We start from the raw sequence: 12,783 nt of genomic DNA on the forward strand, positions 1-12,783 counted from the left end.
GGTGCTTTACGTACATTAACATACTTAATCTTCAAAATGACTCAGTGAGGTTGGTAGACTTTGACTTTCCACAGTTGTAGATGAGGAAATTAAAGCCAGAGGGGATGAACCATACATCCAGCAGCAACTACAAATTTGGAACTCTGCTTTAACATGTTGTGTGTTAGAAGGGGTATAACGTATCCAGAGAAGAATCTAAGGGAGAGGGTCCAGGAGGCAGAGGAGGTCTATAAACCTTATCACAGGCATAGTTCTTTAGGAAACTAGGATATTTAGCCTGGATTTTTAAATTTTTTTATTTTAACTAGGCTCCACACCCAGCATGGGGCTTGAACTCATGACCCTGAGATTAAGAGACACATGCTCCACTGATGGAGCCTGCCAGGCACCCCTAGCCTGGATTTTAAACTTATGTTCCTTATGATTTTTTTCAGATAGTATTTGGAGAGCTGTATGTGGAAGGACAAGTAGATTTGCTTGATGTTTATTTGGATAACTGTTTGCAAACATTGCTTGCTGAGTGAATCTTCAGGGACGCTCTGTAGAGTAAGAGATGCCATGGTCAGGAGAATGCCTTGTGCCCACCCACTCCTCGCGGGGATTCACAGCATCCAGGAATCTAGTGAAGGCTCTGAGAAGTCCCCAGGCAAGCTGCCCTTTTAAGTTAGGATTTTCGTTCTTATTTGACCACAACTTCCTCTTTACTTTTTTTTTTTTTTAATAATACTTCTTAATTAGTTTCCTCAGGTCACACTTTGGAAAATGTTCCTGTCCACGGATGAGTCAGGGCCAATGAGTGAAAATTTCAGGGAAGCAGATTTCAGAGTCATAGAAACTTTCCAACTCTGTGACCTTTCCAAAGCAATAAACTCCCCATCACCAGGAGTGTTCAAGAAGAGGCTAGAAGAGGCCTTGGAGAGAAGGTTCGCCATGTCTGGAAAGACATACCATTTTATGAAACTTGTGGTTGGTTATAATACCATCTGTGTTTCAGGTGGTCTTGTTGATTTTGTCCTGTAATTTGACGGTAAGATTAAACCATATTATGGTACTCAAACCATCACATTAGGAACTAATGTCATAAAAAGACTAAATAATTGAAATCTTTTAGATTCACTGCTGAGTCAAGACGTTTTCTACTTATGACCAATATGTGCCCAAGGCATCCTCTTCTAGTAATACTTTCATAATCCTCAGCCTGGGTAACAGCTCTAGTGTCTTCCAATTTATGTGACATGGCACAGAGACCCACCTTGTAGGTAAGCAGGACAGATGTGTGCCCATATAAACCATGACTTCAGAGGTCCTTACTTCACCCCTCACCTCACAGCAAACTCGCTCAGGGACACTCTGTAGGTTAAAGTTCCTTTACCAAGGGAAAAACCGTAAGGTTAATAAGCAGAGATGAGGCTTCTAATACAAACGCTGGTGAGAGAAGGAACGCACTGACTCTGAGTCACCCATTCATTCATTCATTCACTAATTCACGCCATCAATCAGCATCTATGAGCATCGACCTATGCCACGTGTTGGGAATACAGAGGCACATGCTCCCTTCCCCCTGGAAGCAGATGCCTTCCTGAACACAGGTTTAGACAGGAGGATGGGGAGGAGGGCTCTGGGCAGAAGAAGGGTTGGGAGGAGCCTCACAAAGAGGAGAACATGGAGTTCCTGATATGGTATTGAGAAACTTCTGCATCTCCTGTAGGAAACAAGGGCCAGTCTTATTGGGGAATTTTATATAATTTCAGATTTCTTAAAGATTTATTTATTTGAGAGAGAGTAGAGTGAGTGAGAACACGAGCGAGAACATGAGCGGGGGGAGAAGCAGAGGGAGAGGGAGAAGCAGACTCCCCACTGACGCGGGGCTCGATCCCAGGACCCTGGGATCATGACCTGAGCTGAAGGCAGATGCTTAACTGACTGAGCCACCCAGGCGCCCCTATAATTTCAGATTTCTTTACTCTATGGCTAAAATATATATTTTTTCAAAATCTAACTCACATGATAAAAGAGAAAGGTTTTCGTTTCTTAATAAGGGAATGTTTTAGTTTTGCATAAGTGTGACGATCCATACATTTGACATCCAGGTTTCTGAAATGACGCATGGCAATTGGGTCCTGCCCAAATAATCATTTTTTAAAAACTGAGTTGGTAAGTCTGCCTATATTCCCAAGTAGGAATTCCTGAACCTTTGCTTCTGACTATGGAAATAAAGCTCATGTTCAAAAGGCCTTTTTTGCTAGTTGGTCAGTTGGTCAAAAAACTATAGCACTCAGGTACACAATGGATGTAGTCACCGTACATCCTAGGTTTCCAGAGGCCGTCTCAAAAAAATCCCGTCCTCATTTCCAGTCTTTGCATAATACACATAACCAACTGTGGCCTCAAGAGTTTTTAGTGGGGTATATGATATCCAGAGTGAGGGGGTACATCACAGAGGGTCAAAGGGGGAGGAGGAAAATTCCAGCAAATAAAGCTGTGGCAAAGTAGAAAGAACTGTTGTTTTGGGATTTGAAGGCCTGGGAGTGAAATCCAGGCTTTGCCACATTTGGCATAACCAAGGCAGACCGCTGAAATGGCTGGGGTTCCTTGTCTATAGGATGGGAGGTTATCCCCTGTGAGGACCCCACAGCATACACTGCGGGCTCGGGAGCTACATGGAAATGCCCATGGATGAACTGGGCACACAGGGACTGAAGCCTTCCGACTTCACTTTGTGTGGACCCCACAGGCCTAGCTGAGAAGCAACAGCTTCTGAGAACACCCCCTACTGAGAAGCCGGGCTATCAGGTGTTGGGGTATACATATACCTAGCGGTCTCACACGGGGAGAGGAGAAGGAGACAGCCCCAGAGAGGGCTAATACCACTTTCTTGCCAACCTTGACTCAATTTAACTTGGGGGAAAAAAAAAAAAACCCATTTCTTACTCCTTCAGTACATGGAAAAACCCGATCTCATTATGATTTTAATGTTGAGCACTTCCCAAACAGAGGTATTTGAAAGCACACAGAAAAAGAGATGCGTCTTTCTCCAAAGGATATATAGCTTCTTACTCCCACTCAGAAGGCAGTATCACTCTTTTACAGAACAAAGATCAAATTAAATGTTCAGCACTGCAATTTGCTGTCGCCAAGTATGTCAGTATATTTATGAACAATTTGTAATTTGGACTGCTTTCCAGACAGCTGGTCATATGTACATTAAAGTAGTCATAATAACCTGTCAGGAGAAATTTCCTACAGCACATTCATTGGGGAAAATATGGGTAAGCTTGGTGGCCTTTTCAAACTCCACCAAATCCCTTTATCTTGTGAACAGAGACCACCACGGCTGCAAACCTCACTGAAAACGTGGAGCTCACAAGGCTTTATTGTATCCCTGCCTTGTCCATTTGCTCCCTGCTGTGAAGACTTTAGGTTACAAATATTCCTTTACCCATACAGAGTTGCACCAGTCCCGCCTGGGATGTGTTAAAGTCAACCAGATCTCCAAAAGACATAAGAAGGATCTATTTTAATCATATGCAAGCAGGGAAAATGGATCTGACTACCAAGTATCTTTTTTTTTTAAATTTGTCAACTTTTTTTTAAAGATTTTTATTTATTTATTTGAGAGAGCGAGAATGAGAGAGAGAGAGAGCACACGAGAGGGGGGAGGGTTGGAGGGAGAAGCAGACCCCCCCCCGAGCGGGGAGCCTGATGCAGGACTCGATCCCGGGACTCCAGGATCACGACCCGAGCCGAAGGCAGTCGCTTAACCGACTGAGCCACCCAGGCGCCCCCAAGTATCTTTTACAAAGGAATCTCCTGGCTCTGTGAGGCTGTAGAATCCCGATAAGGTGAGGAGGGTTTTGATGGTGGTGCAGGGAAAAGGCTCGGACTTCATTGGTAAGGGAATCTGCTTTTGTGTTTTGCATTTCTGTTAACTTTCCTGGTATTTTTCATTACTAAATATTAAAACTTGAAGATGCATTCATCTTTCAAAGTGTCTTTTGGTATAACCCTAAGACATTTTGCATCAGGGTGCCCTGGATTCTAGCAAGATTGTGAATGTGTGGGAATTCACTGGTTTCTGCCAACTGGTTCGCTACATCTTGGGCACCTAGGATGGTATTTGATGATCACTTTGTAGCAGAAGATGTTTTTACTCCCAGATCCTCCCCAGTGCTTCAGTCATGAGAGTCTAGTGAAATCCCAAGGCAATCAGCATGTTAACTTATTTTCTCTTGGTTGCATCATCTTATGCTCACTTATGTGGTTTTTCTTCCTCCATTATGTTGTTCAATTATCTAGTGTGAGCTTTCAGGGAAAGAACCCACCTATCCCACTTCACTGCCCCCTTAAATTACCTATGAGAAATGTATCAAATACATAATTTCAGAAAGTAGTCATAATTATTTCCATTACCAACACACAACTGCAATTGCCTCTTTAGCAATTTTCAGAAGCAGTTGAAAGGAGAGTAAGTTCCAGAGACATGGTCCATTTGAATCTTTATCTTTGGGTTTGTATTATATCCCAGTGATGTAGTTGTGGATTCTGGGGTTCCCAAAGGTCAGCTGTGAATGCGTGGGGAAAGGCAGGAGAAGAAAGCAGCACCAATTGTCTTTCCTTTATCGAACACACATGTTGAGTCGCCTGTTTTGTGCCGGGGGTGGGGGTGTGGGGGTGGGGTTGTCCCTGACAGTGGAGGGGGCAAGGCATCCGGACACATGGTGGGAGAGCACAGGCTTAGCACATATCCCAACCTGCTATTTATTATTTCTCTTGGGTTGACTTAAGTTCCCCCCAAAGATATGTTGAAGTACCAACCATCAATACTTCAGAAAGTGACCTTACTTGGGAATAATGCCTTTCTAGCTGGAATCAAGTTACAATGAGGTCATCAGGGGGCCCTCATCCAATAAGGCTGGTGTCCTAATAAAAGGGGAAATTTGGACACAGACACGGACACACACAGAGGGAAGATGGCCATGGGAAGGTGGAGGATGGGAGTGGCATTATCTATAAGCAAGGAATGTCAGATATTGCTGGCAAACCACAAAAAGCTAGGAAGAGGCAAAGAGGGATTCCCCTAGTGTTCAGAGGGAGCAAGGCCCTGTCCGTCCCTTGGTTTTAGACTCCTGGCTTCCAGAACTGTGAGACAATGAACTTCCTGTTTGTGATTCATTGTTACGGCAGCCATAAGAAACCGATGCATTATTTCATTTCTTCCGCTACCCTACGGGACAGGTGTTATTTTTTCTCTCCCATCTCACAGATGTGGAACTGAAGCTCAGAAAGGGAAGGACTGGAATAAAAGCCACCTTGAGTGGCTGGTGCTGCCTAGGGTGTCTGCAAAGATTGACTGGCGGTGTCTGAGGTGGGCTCGTGGCAGGCACAAAGTTTGCTTGGTGAAACAGGACTGCATTCCCCAGGGGATGTGAGGGAAGAGGTTCCTTGGCATGAAGGGAAGTTCTGGATGACTTAAATACAGAATGTGCAGCACAGAGGGGCACAGGGTGAGATAGTAAAGGGTGGCTGGAGCCCAATTTTGAATGGTCATGTGTGTGGTGCCAGGCAGGTTGGAGAGATTCGAGCCAATGGGGAGTGGCGGGCAGGCTGGGCAGCTCCTAACCCCAGCTAGAACCAGTGAGGGTTGGGCTTAAGACCATGAGAGTGGGGATAAGGAGCAGGAAGTGAATTCAGGTGCCATTTCAGAGACAAAACCTAGAATGTGGGGTTCGTGGGGTTGGATGTGGTAGGTGATGAAGGAGAAGGATGTTTGAGACACAGTTCTCCAGTCTGCGGGACTCTGGATGCTGATGCCTTGACTGAGAAAGGTAATACATGGGAAGAAATGCACAAAAAGGCATCTCAGCCAAGTCATGTTCTTGACTCAGTGACAGGCATATGTCTCGTTGTTCATGCCTGAATGCTGGTGTGAACAAGGGGCATGAGCATAGAGCCCCTCAGAGAGGGGTCTTTCCTGAGTGAACAAGCAAAGGATTATCAGTGGTGAGAAAGAAGGGCCCTAAAGCAGTCACAGGGATCTTACCACCAGGGACAGAGTGGGACAAGTGCGAGGGCATATCCACTTATGAAGAAGATCTAGAAACCAGCATTGGAATCCAGTGAACATCCTTGGTTTACTGCACGCCCCTGTATCTGGTAAGTTGTAGAGCACTTGCATTAGAGAGTATAAGTTCAGCCACTCTACTTCTTTTCATGAAACACAGAGCTAAAGAATATCACTACCTGGGCCATGTGGACACTGATCTCTGTGGAGAATGAGTAACACAGGGTGAGCAAGCCTCCCTTGGCCCCAATACGACACTGAAGGTATGAGCCGTAAACATGCTCATCGCCGTTGGCTTGCGCTTCCTAGATCCAGAGGTGGAGCTGACTTTTGGTGTCTAACCACACTCAAATGCTGATGTGTCCAGAGGCTCAGATCTCAGGTACTTTTCTGAAATGCCCTTCTCTGCCTTTGCCCTGAGTTCCTCTTGCACCTGCTCCTCACCTGTGATCCTCCCCATCCTGCTCTATAGGCAGCTTCCCCAGGACAGCTTCCCTGCCACCATATTGGCCCCCATGAGCGTGTTTGAAGATTGATTGATTGATTGATTCCCGTTAACTTGGGAATCGATCCTCTCCTTTTCCCTGGGCTTATCGAGCTCAGTTGATACTGACAAAAGTTCTGCCATCCTAACACTCCCTACTCCCCCCAGGGCGGAAATCAGGGCACTGGGGCCCAGAGACTTGATGCTATGTTTTTCTGATTATGTCAGTCTATTAGCTAGGGGATTTGAAAAACAGAGATCTTCCTATCTACCTTTGTTTACTTGAACTTGTATAGTTTCTTAAATCTTAGTTATTGTTTTTCCAGTTGAGAGACACAGTTTGCCCAGAAGCACCATGCTGCTAGCTATGTTTCGAAAGAGAATTTTATATATGGTCCGTTCAAATTAAATGCTAGTGGGCAACAAGAAATATTTTGGTGAGTAGTTTGAAGGTGAAGTGAAGGGGTCATCAAACTCTTGGATATAGTTGCTATTTATGTTAAGCAAATTAAATTTGTTGGGAGTAAATTTGCAAAGTTGTCATATCCATATGAATACTATCCATATATTTCATTATTTTTCTCCTTACCTTTACATTTTGTAGATGAATTTCCAAAAAGTGGTATCACTTATAATCTTCTGCTCATTTACATTTTTTCATTGTTTATTACTAGAATTTTGTTGTCAAAATAGACTTTTTCTTTTTTCTTTTTTTGGATACATTGTAAAAGGATTCCTCCCATCTAGTTAATTAGCACATCCATCACCTTACAATTATTGCCTTTTTTTTCCTTCTGGTGAGAACATTTAAGTTCTATGTTCTTAGCAAATTTCAATTATACAATGCAATGTTATCAACCACGGTCACCATGTTTTTACATTATATCCTCAGACCCTTATTCATCTCAATATACACTTTTATAAAATGGAAACTTCTTTAACTTTTCTGAAGCAGCAGAAGTGTTATATTGAGAAACTAGTTGACATGTTATAATCTACCAGGATAAAGGAAGGAAAAGGGCAGAATTAAGCTCCACATCCCGAGAGGTGGGGCACATCTACATATGGTATTTGGAATTCTTCTTTAAGGAAGATTTGAGGCTGTTACTTGCCAGGTTGATAGTCTAGGCTTCTTGGTTAACATCCTGTGAATTCTCATATTCCCATAATTTCCCCTAAAAATTTCCCTAAAATGTTTATAGTTTGTTTAAAGTCATCTTCCATCCTCATTATCAAGGGATTCCTTGATAATGAAAGAAGTCAGTGGCTCTAACTTCCTCATTGCTGGCTGCTTCACTAGTGTGGAGTGAACAGCTTGTTTCAGTCATGTAATCTAAATATTCAATGGTTCTTTCCCTACTTGTTTTAGAAGGGAAGATTTTAGGGGAAAGAGAAATATTTGGTCACGAAATAATCACTTTTGTTGAAGGATTGTTCTTTTTTTTCCAAAGTAGATCTTTCTAGAAACAAATAATTATGAATCTAAAAGTAAAACAGCTAATTGACTCACATTTTTTGCTGAGGTGGGTTTAACCAATATTTGACGAACTAGATCTTGAAATTTAGGTTTAAAGAATGTTTAGTGCTGTAATCCTTAGCCTATTTATTTTCAGAGAGATCCAAACTCCATAAGAAGTTCCTCCTTCCTAGCCCCTCCCCAAAGCTGAGCTAACTGGGTATTTGGTTTTGTTCACCAAACATTTTGCTTACTGGGTGCCTTTTATGACTCTGGCCTGAGGGCAGTCCTTGGATTCCGTGAAGAATAAAACATGACCCTGAGCCCCCGGGCTTCCAGGTTGGTAGGGAAGGAAGACCCATCAACGGAGACATTCAACGCAATCTGGCAAGGGTGGGATGGACGGAGGGTGTCCTGGGTGTTGTGGGAGCCTCGGAGAGGGTCCCCTGGCCTGGGGGGATGGGGCAGGACGGGGCTGGCTGGAGGAATCCAGCAGCTGGCTGTATCTCTCTCTGGTAGCTGGAAGGATGATGAACTGACGAGTTAGAGCATTTCCATTGGGTATTTATGACTCTTCTCTATCCGCCCAACTGCTAAGTGCAGTGTTTTCTTAACGACAGAAGAGTTTCTGTCCTACAGCCCTGGTTATCTCTGGAACTCCCCCTAACCGTCTAATGTAGGCATCATATACTTAAATTTCTCTCCACGTCTACCACTGACATGTGTTTCGGAAGCACCAGGTTTTGTGAACTCTGATCTAACAAAAACCACACACACATACTCACAAATACCAATTCCTCACCCTCTTTCTAACCTTATGGATCCAGCCTCCTACCTGATCAGAAATAATCAAATCTCTGGTTTTTTGTTTTTTGTTTTCCTTCCACAGCAAATTGGTTTTCCTGAAAACGTTTTCCATTTCCAGAATTTTTAGGTTTTTTTTTTTTTTTTTTTTTTTTTTAAAGAGAAGAGTAAAATAAATCGAATGACTGGTTGAACTCCCCCTGGATTTCTCACCGCCACATTACAGCAAATTATCCCTCCTGGCAGAGATAATGTTTGAAAATGAGCGTTTAGGCATGTTCCTGATGGAAAGTTGTGGCACGTCAGGCAGGTTTCCTCCGCCACAAGAGAGGGGCATTTCGAGAACCTCCCGAGGCTGTGATAATCTGTGGCTCCCTATGGCTCACGCAGCTGACACAGCCGCTGCTGCTAGCCCGCAGCCAGCGTTCGGGCTGTCTGTAATTTCTCGACCATGGGGACTGCTCTCCGCTCATAAGGATTATTTGCTTCATGGACTGAACACAGGACAGGACCCGGATTTCCTTTATTAAAAAAAAAAAGGCAAAACAAAGCCAACCCGGAAAATTTTCTTCTTGCTGTTCATGGAAATCCAGGGGCGGTAAACTTTCTGTGAAGTGTCAGACAGAAAAGGTTTTAGGCTTTGTGGCTACATAATCTCGATTATAGCTACTCACCTCTGTCATTGCCAACAAAAACAGCCAGACGCGATACGTAAAGGAACGAGCGAGGCTGAGCGCCAATAAAACTTTATTTGTGGACACTAAAGCTTGGATTTCATGTAATTTTCAGGTGTCATAAAAGATTGTCCACTTTTTAATTTTTTTCAATTATTAAAAAATGTACACACTGTTCTTAGCTCGTGGTGTACAGAAGTAGAGGTGGGCTGGGGTTGGCCGACCCTTGCTTTAGAGGAATACAAGGATGCATCACCCAGCTGGTCTCCGAGCAGCACTGGCCTCCATCCAACACAGGAGCTGCTCTGTGTTCTGTGGGCTGTGTGATGGTATGTGACCTAGGACTCTGAAAGACAATCCTAGAATCCTCAAGAGGGAAGGGGGCTTGGAGAACATTGAAATAAAACAGCCTGGTTTTACGGATGAACAAAGGGAGTCTGGGAGAGGTTAACTGACTGATATGTGCTTAGGTGAGTAGTTGGCACCAGAATACTGGTGTTCTGACTCTCTAATCTAGGAGTTTTCCTACTAATCCACGTTTTTGAGAATGAAAGAAAATTGATAGGAAAATAACATTTGAGTGGCACTGTCACCCTCCATGCGTCATAGTGACCAATAGGATGAATGTGCATCATAGCCTCATTTATTACTGTGACAAGACTCAGGATTTGGCGGTATAAGCTATGAAAGCGAAAGCCCCACGGACACTGCAAAGGCTTGTGCCCCTTCACTTGCTTCCACCCCACAGGAGAAGGGAAGAAAAATAGCAATAATAGTAGTAATAGCTACCATTTACTAAATACATTTCCTAGAGGCAATATAGCATAGATGTTAAAAGCATGATCTCCAAAGTCAAACTGCCTGGATTCACATGCCGTTCCTACCATATGCTCCCTGGTGGGACCCTGGCAAGTTCTTTATCCTCTCCGTACATCATGAGTCCCTACTGTAAGGTGCTTAAGCTAGTACTTGGCACCCTGTAGGTTTGTGCTCTCTCCATCCTCCTTGGAATGACTCTTAAAGGCACGTGTCACATGTAAGGACACCAAGGCTCGGGACAGTTCCCTTCCATGGGAACTGAAGCCAGGTCTGTGCATTCTCTTAACTGTGATGCTGCCCTGTGTCTTCGGAAGGGAAAGACAGGGAGAGATGCAGAGGGACACCGTGGAATAATACTCCCTCTGCTCTCCTGTGCTCTGTCACGGCTCCTCTCTTAATGATTACTGTTTCAGCAACGATACTGACAAAGCTACTTCCTGTGTTTGATAAAATGTGGAAAGCCCTTCTTGGACTCTGTCCTGGCATTGAGAGTCCAGCTTTGGACACTGTGATTCCATTTTATCTGTTTTCCTTTATTTTTGATGGGCTATATATGATGGCAACAAAATACAGCAGAAGTGGCCCGTGATTATATGACTCTCACCCTCTGATGCCTCACTTCCCCACACAAACAATACACAAAAGAGCCCACAGCAAGTCCATTGTTCACACCGGGAACTGAACATAAAGCCCAAGCAGGTGGTGCTCCAACAGGCTCAGGGGGGCCTCCTGGGGAGAAGAGGTGCCAGGCAACCACGTCCTGCCTCAGACCCTCGAAGACGAGATGTCCTGGGAGGCAGATCCTGTGGTCTGAGTTAAAAGAAGCTAATGAAGAAAGGAGAGTAATGAGGAATTAAAGGAACAGTTTGCCCCTGGTTGGCTGGCTTGTCAAGGCCGGGCTGGGCAGGCTGTCTGCACTGGCCAGGAGGGCTCTGTCTCAGGGCTCAGGTGTGTCCCATGGGGAACCTCGGGAAGGTCAAGGTGTCCCTCCTGATCCCTAAAAGAAGCATGTTTCCATATTAGGAAGAGTCATCCAGGTGAAGTCAATACCACCTGGAAATGAGATAACTCACATGTGCTGGGGTGGCCGGCACCATGCCTGGCTCCTTGGGAAGGCTGCTTCTGTCCCTTTCGCTGGGTCAGTAGTGATCTATCACGTCGGACCCCCCACCACTTCTCTGTAACAGATATTTTTAAAACCCCCTCCCCCTTACTGGCCTGAAATGAAGCAGTATAACCTTCTTTGCACATAATTTCTTAAGAAATAATCAATATAATTTCTCAATTATACCATCAAGGAGAAATAAAAGGAAGATAATGGATAAGAAAAAACCCACATATTTCCACCTGGAAATGCCCGAGCATGACTATTCTAAAAGAATAGGAAGCGGTCTGATTTTCGTACCTACAGGTAGAATCCGAATCCCACAGAGATTACGCTATTAATAGCATGATCCAGGAGCATGACATAAGCGAGGTAAACATCCCCAGCAGCATTTGGATAGGAGGCTTTCTCAAAGCCGTGAAAACTCTTGGCAAATCTGGTGGCAGATCTGAACAAACCAAAGCTCAGTCCTCCCTTGATGTCAACATCGAGTTTTCACATCCTGGAAAACTCAGTGTGTATTAATTCTGTACAAAAAAATCATTTGGATTGATTGGCTTTCAGTTTATCTGTGCAGATCATTATAAAAAGGGTTTTCCTGAATGTGGTTGCCTGGTGGGACATCGGCAAGTCCAGCTGAATCAGAGCGGTCTTCGCTGTGCGAGGCTGGCCCCCATGTTGGAGGACATCAGCTTCTCTGTCCCCCCCGCCCCCGTTATTCTATGGAATACGAAGGAGTTCCTTCTCAACACGGCCATTTGGAGTGCCCCGTAGATATTTCTACTTGAGCAACTTCACAACGGTTCTATCTCTTTGCTTAAAAACACCCACTAAAAGTCACCCCGCTCCTTGTGCCTCGGTGTTTTATATACTTCCCTCCCTCGCCAGGATAAGCCATAGCCCCGGCGTGTTTCCTACGATCGTCCCACAAGTACGCACACTCATAAAGAGAACATCAGGCAGATCAAAACTGGCACCAATTAGTGTCCCAGCCCTGAAATTCCACCTCGGGTAGGTGTAGAACGGGCATGTGATTTTATTTTATCTTCTTTCCATTATCTTTGATGGACTCTACGGCGGCAACAAAATCACAGTCCATCTGGCACGTGAGTCCGTGACTTTCACACTCTGTTGCCACATCTCCCTATGCACACAACACATAAAAACACGGCATATTATCTCGGAAGCTGAAATTGAGAAAGTCACCAAGAGCTCACGCTTCTCTGGAATTAGTATAGTTTAAAGAGAAGCCCAGCATCGCTATAGGATACACCTGAAGGATCGACGTCAGTAACCCCTTCTAATTCAATCTCTACTCACCAGCGAGCCCTGTGTTAATCACTTTGTTTGAAGACCTGACAGTTGGACAGAGGGCGTAGG

General features: G+C 44.4%; 2 protein-coding genes across 3 annotated transcripts in view; both read right to left on the reverse strand.

Moving 5' to 3' along the window:
- The window catches only part of POU6F2 (POU class 6 homeobox 2), a 494,308-nt gene that overhangs the window by 173,217 nt on the left and 308,308 nt on the right, over positions 1 to 12,783 (reverse strand). The gene's annotated exons all lie outside the window — the stretch shown is intronic.
- LOC113911802 (protein disulfide-isomerase A3-like) overlaps positions 1 to 12,783 on the reverse strand; it is a 42,996-nt gene that overhangs the window by 1,596 nt on the left and 28,617 nt on the right. The gene's annotated exons all lie outside the window — the stretch shown is intronic.

The sequence above is a fragment of the Zalophus californianus genome, chromosome 12, assembly GCF_009762305.2.
Source record: "Zalophus californianus isolate mZalCal1 chromosome 12, mZalCal1.pri.v2, whole genome shotgun sequence".
In the NCBI taxonomy this organism is placed as follows: Eukaryota; Metazoa; Chordata; class Mammalia; order Carnivora; family Otariidae; genus Zalophus; species Zalophus californianus.